The sequence below is a fragment of the Erinaceus europaeus genome, chromosome 23 (assembly GCF_950295315.1).
Source record: "Erinaceus europaeus chromosome 23, mEriEur2.1, whole genome shotgun sequence".
NCBI classification, from domain to species: domain Eukaryota; kingdom Metazoa; phylum Chordata; class Mammalia; order Eulipotyphla; family Erinaceidae; genus Erinaceus; species Erinaceus europaeus.
In genome coordinates, this window is record NC_080184.1 from 3,365,975 (window position 1) to 3,371,162 (window position 5,188).

The 5,188-nt window shown below is 48.8% G+C and overlaps 1 non-coding gene across 1 annotated transcript; it reads left to right on the forward strand.

Moving 5' to 3' along the window:
- Positions 1-4,598: 4,598 nt before the first annotated feature.
- Positions 4,599-4,762, forward strand: LOC132535680 (U1 spliceosomal RNA). The gene has a single exon (XR_009547395.1). It is a non-coding gene; the product is annotated as a U1 spliceosomal RNA (small nuclear RNA).
- The last annotated feature ends 426 nt before the right edge of the window (positions 4,763-5,188 follow it).

Here is a 5,188-nt window from a genome sequence, read left to right on the forward strand (position 1 = left end):
ATTAAAAAAAAAAGTCGGGGCTGGGTGGTGGCACACCTGGTTGAGCGCACATGTTACAGTGCGCAAGGACCCAGGTTCGAGCCCCTGGTCCCCACCTGCCAGGGGGAAAGCTTCACAAGTGGTGAAGCAGGGCTGCAGGTGTCTCTCTGTCTCTCACCCTCTTTATCCCTCCCTTCCCTCTCGATTTCTGATAGTCTCTAATCTATCCAATAAGCAAATAAATAGAATAATAAAAAAATTTTTTTTAAGTTGTGGATGTGGGGAGACAGCAGGATAGTTCTGCAGAGAAACTCTCCTGCTTGAGGCTCCGAGGTCCCAGGTTTGATCCCCAGCACCACCTTCAGCCAGAGCTCAGCAGGACTCTGGTTTAGGCAGGGGACATCCCAAGGGGGGGGATAGCATAATGATTATGCAAAGAGACTCTCGTACCTGAGGCTGCATAGTCCCAGGTTCAATCCCCCCATGCCGCCATTAGCCAGAGCTGAGCAGTGCTGTGGTAAAAAAAAATAAAATAAAATAAAAAATAAATAAAAATCTATGTTTAAAAATTTCACATATGTAAAGAGTTCTTACAAATCAACAAGAAAAAGACAGGGCCTGGGAGGGCCTATAATGCTTATGCCAAAAAGACTCTCTTGCCTGAGACTCTGAGGCCCCAGGTTCAACCCCCAGCACCGCCAGCTGCCAGAGCTGAGCAGGGCTCTGGGGAAAGGGGGAGGAAAAAAAGAAGAGAAGAAAGAAGAACAAAAGATGAAGGAAGGGACCAGGGTCTGGCTTTCTCAGTAGAAGACACACTTAGCCAGGTGTGAGCATGCAGGCTTGAGGGGTATACCATGGACCTTGTTCTGTGTGAGTCCTAGTGTCATAGCGTGGCTTCAGTTTCCCTTAACTGAATAACAGCATCTAATAGGAGTCTTGGTTTCACTATATATATATATATATTCCCTTTTGTTGCCCTTGTTTTATTGTTGTAATTATTATTGTTGTTAGTGATATCGTTGTTGGATAGGACAGAGAGAAATGGAGAGAGGAGGGGAAGACAGAGAGGGGGAGAGAAAGACAGACACCTGCAGACCTGCTTCACTGCCTGTGAAGCGACTCCCCTGCAGGTGGGGAGCCGGGGGCTGGAACCGGGTTCCTTAAGCCTGGGTCTCCATACCAGAGTTGTTACTCCCAGCTGTTTTTATAAATTGCTTGGAGGTTTTACTTAGTGTGAAATTGTTACTTTTTAAAAAAAGAAAAGATACATTGTTTTTTAAAAAAACGATACATTTCAAGGTCCAGGTGGGGGCCGCCTAGTGTAGTGCTTGCTGGCTAGTTTAGTGTTCGGGACCGGCTGCAGGTGTCTGTCTCCCTCTCTATATTCCCCTCCTCTCAGCTTCTTATTTAACCCTCCCTCCCTCCCTCCCTCCCTCCCTTCCTTTTTCCTAGAGCCCTGCTCAGCTCTGGCTGATGGTGGTGCTGGGGATTGAGCCTGGGACCTCAGAGTCCCAGACAGGAGAGTCTTTGCAGAACCATGATGCTGTCTCTTCTCCCCCCCCTCCCCAGTTCGCTCTTCTTTTATCACAAATAAATTCAAAAGTTGCACATGTGTATGTGTTCTGTCTGACCCAGGCTCTTTTTCCTGAAAATATCCTAGGGTTTCCTTCAGGTCTGCAAGTTACCATGTTCCTAGCAGGTTCTTTCCCCAGAGCAGAAGCTTAAAATCCTCCCAATGTATCCATCTCCTCCTTCTCCTCCCACCCTATTCCTCCTCCTCCTTTTTCTTTTTCTTCTTCTCCTTCTCTTCCTCCTCCTTTTTCATCTCTTCCTCTTCCCGCCCTATTCCTCCTCCTTCTCCTTCTCTTCCTCCTCCTTTTTCTTCTCCTCCATCTCCTTCTTTCTTCTTTTTTTTTTTAAATCCATGTCCCCAAAAGGGATGTTATACTTTATTTTTTAAAAAAATATTTACTTACCCCTTTTCTTGTCCTTGTTGGTTTTTATTAATGTTGTAGTTATTGATGTCGTCGTCGTTAGATAGGACAGAGAGAAATGGAGAGAGGAGGGAAAGACAGACACCTGCAGACCGGCCTGAAGCGACTCTCCTGCAGGTGGGGAGCGGGGGAACCGGAATCCTCATGCCGGTCCTTGCGCTTTGCGCCACCTGCGCTTAACCCACTGCCCTATAGCCTGACTCCTTTTTCTTCTAAAATGTGATTTTTAAAATGTCCCCGCTTTTTTTTTTAACTGTGGTAGTGCACCTGGTTAAGAGCAGTTGTCACCATGTGCAAGGACCCCCGGTTCAAACCCCTGCTCCCTCCCCCACCTGCACGGGGAAACCGTCACGAGCAGTGGAACCAGTATTTTGAGGTGTCTTTCCCCTGTCAATTTCTATCTGATAAAAAAAGGGGGGGTGGGGTGCAGCCCAGGAGCAGTGGATTCGTTGTGCAGAGACGGAGCCCAGCAGCAACCCTGGAGGCAATTAAAAAAAAAGTGTGTTTTGATTCACATACTGGCTAGAGACAGAGAAGCTGGGAGGGAAGGGGGAGAGAGAGAGACAGAGACCTACAACCCTGCCCCCACCACTAGTGAAGCTTACACACACACGCACACACGCGCACACCCCCCGCAGCTGGGGACCAAGGGCTCAAACCCTGGCGCTTGAGCTACAACTGTAACCTGGATGTTCCACCAAGGACAGCAACTGATGCATTTCTTCTTCTTTCTCCCAGCAAGAATTTCTCCTGGGGGAATCCCTTCCTGCCTCCTAGAGCCGAGGTCACCACACAGATAGTGAAATAGCCCCAGCCCACTCGGCCCATGTGTTGCCGGGCAGCGGCAGCGGCAGCGGCCCCTTCACTAGGTCACTGTGATAACAGAAATCGCCCCCGGCCCACACAGGCAACAAAAGCAGCGTGCCAATAAAGCTTTATTTAGAAACCTCGCCCCGGGCTGGATTCTGCCCACGGACCATGGACCACAGCCTTGCGGGCCAGCTTTTCGCCAGGCCTAGTGGAGACTCCTTGTCCTGGGTAGTGAAAGTTGAGGACTTTATTGTCCGGGCTGTCACTCAGGACCCAGGAAAGCCGGTCTGGGCAGAAAGGAGGAGGAAGGGGCCTCAGGGAAGGGATGAGGGCAGGGGAGGTAGGAAGGACAGAAGGGAAATGTGGGATTCCAGGGCCAGGGGGCAGACAGCATCATGGTTCTGCAAAGAGACTCTCCTGCCTGAAGTTCTGGAGTCCCAGGTTCAAGCCCCTGCACCACAAGCCAGAGCTGAGCAGGGCTCTCTCTGGTAATAAATAATAATGATATACAATAACAATAAAAAACAAGGGCAACAAAAGGGAAAATAAATAAATAAATAATAATAATAAACATTTGAGCCCTTGGAGCAAACTTTCTGTGCACTGGAAGATTCCCACTAGCCCTTAGATATATTTTCCTGGGGCTGACCATCTCTTTTGTTTTTATTTATTTGTTTATTGATATTTTTTCCCTTATCGTTATTGTAGTTATTATTATCGCTGTTATTGGTGGTGTTGTTGTTGGATAGGACAGAGAGAAATGGAGAGAGGAGGGGAGAAAGACAGACACACCTGCTGACCTGCTACACCGCCTGTGAAGCGACTCCCCGGAGGCTCGAACCGGGATCCTCAGGCCGGTCCTTGCACTTCGCGACACGTGCGCTTAACTCGCGGCGCTACCGCCCGACCCCCCCGTTTATTCATATTCTTAGAGAAAGAGGAAGAGTCCCACCAGCCCCTCCAGTGCGGTGGAAACCGGGCTCGAACCTGGGTCACTCGCTGCGCGTGGCCTACGTGAGCTGTGTCACTGGCTCCCAGTCTCCTTGGCTAGATCCAAAGAGACCTTCGTGATCTGATCCGTTCATGCTGGGGGGTATTTTTATTATTTTAACCAGAGCCCTACTAGCTGGGGGGGGGGGGGAGGGTAGCCCTCCCAGATGTTTCCCTGCAAGTGGGTGACGTCTTCAGTTGGTCAGACATTGGGTTGGTTGCACTTCTGAGTTGGGGGTGGCATTCACGTTAAGAAGAAAAAAAAGGGGGGGGTGTTGGCAGCCCAGGAGGAGGCCCTGTGCCAGAGAGGGTTTCTGCTTTTCTCTCTCTATCCCTCTTCCCCCTTTCCCTTTCTCCTCCTTCTCACGTTAATAACTTAGGTGGGCAGGGGGAGACAGCACATCTGTTATGAGAACAGATTCTCATGCCTCTGAAGTCCCAGGTTCAGTCCCCAGCACCACCTCCAGCCAGAGTTGAGCAGGGTTCTGGGAGGGGGGAAAAAAAAAGATGCCACGTATATAAAGAACTCATATAAGGGAGGCGGGCGGTGGCGCAGTGGGTTAAGCGCAGGTGGTGCAAAGCACAAGGACCGGCGGAAGGATCCCGGTTCCAGCCCCCGGCTCCCCACCTGCAGGGGAGTCGCTTCCCAGGCGGTGAAGCAGGTCTGCAGGTGTCTGTCTTTCTCTCCCCCTCTCTGTCTTCCCCTCCTCTCTCCATTTCTCTCTGTCCTGTCCAACAATGACGACATCAGTAACAACAATAATAACTACTACAACAAGGGCAACAAAAGGGAATAAATAAATATTTAAAAAAATTTAAAAAAAAAGACTCTCCTGCCTGGAGATACCATGATCACAAAGGTGGTTTTCCCAGGGCAAGGCTTATCCATCGCACTTTCTCGATGTGCTGATCCCTGCAATTTCTCCAAATGTGGGAAACTCAACTGCATAATTTGTAGTAGTGGGGGACTGTGTTCGTGTTCTCCCCTGTTAAAAGAAAAAGAAAAAAAGACTCTCCTGCCTGAGGCCCCAAGTTTAATCCCCAGCACTATCGTCAGCGAGAGTTGAGCAGGGTTCTGGTTAAAAAAAAAAAAATTATATATATATATATATATATATATATATATATACATATATGTAAAGAATTCTTATAAATCAACAAGAAAAAAATATTCCTGGGAGCTGGAATAATGGTTCTTCAGAGACTCTCCTGTAAGGTTCTGAGGCCCCAGGTCCCACCCCCTGTACCCACACTAGCCAGAGCTGAGCAGGGTTCCTTCTCTTTCTCCCTTTCTCATCTATCTGTTACCAATCATTCCTCCATCTCTCTCATTAAATAAACAAACAAGTAAAATATTACAAAGAAAAAGCCTCTCCTGCCTGAGGCTCTGGGGTCCCAGGTTCAATCCCCAGCAC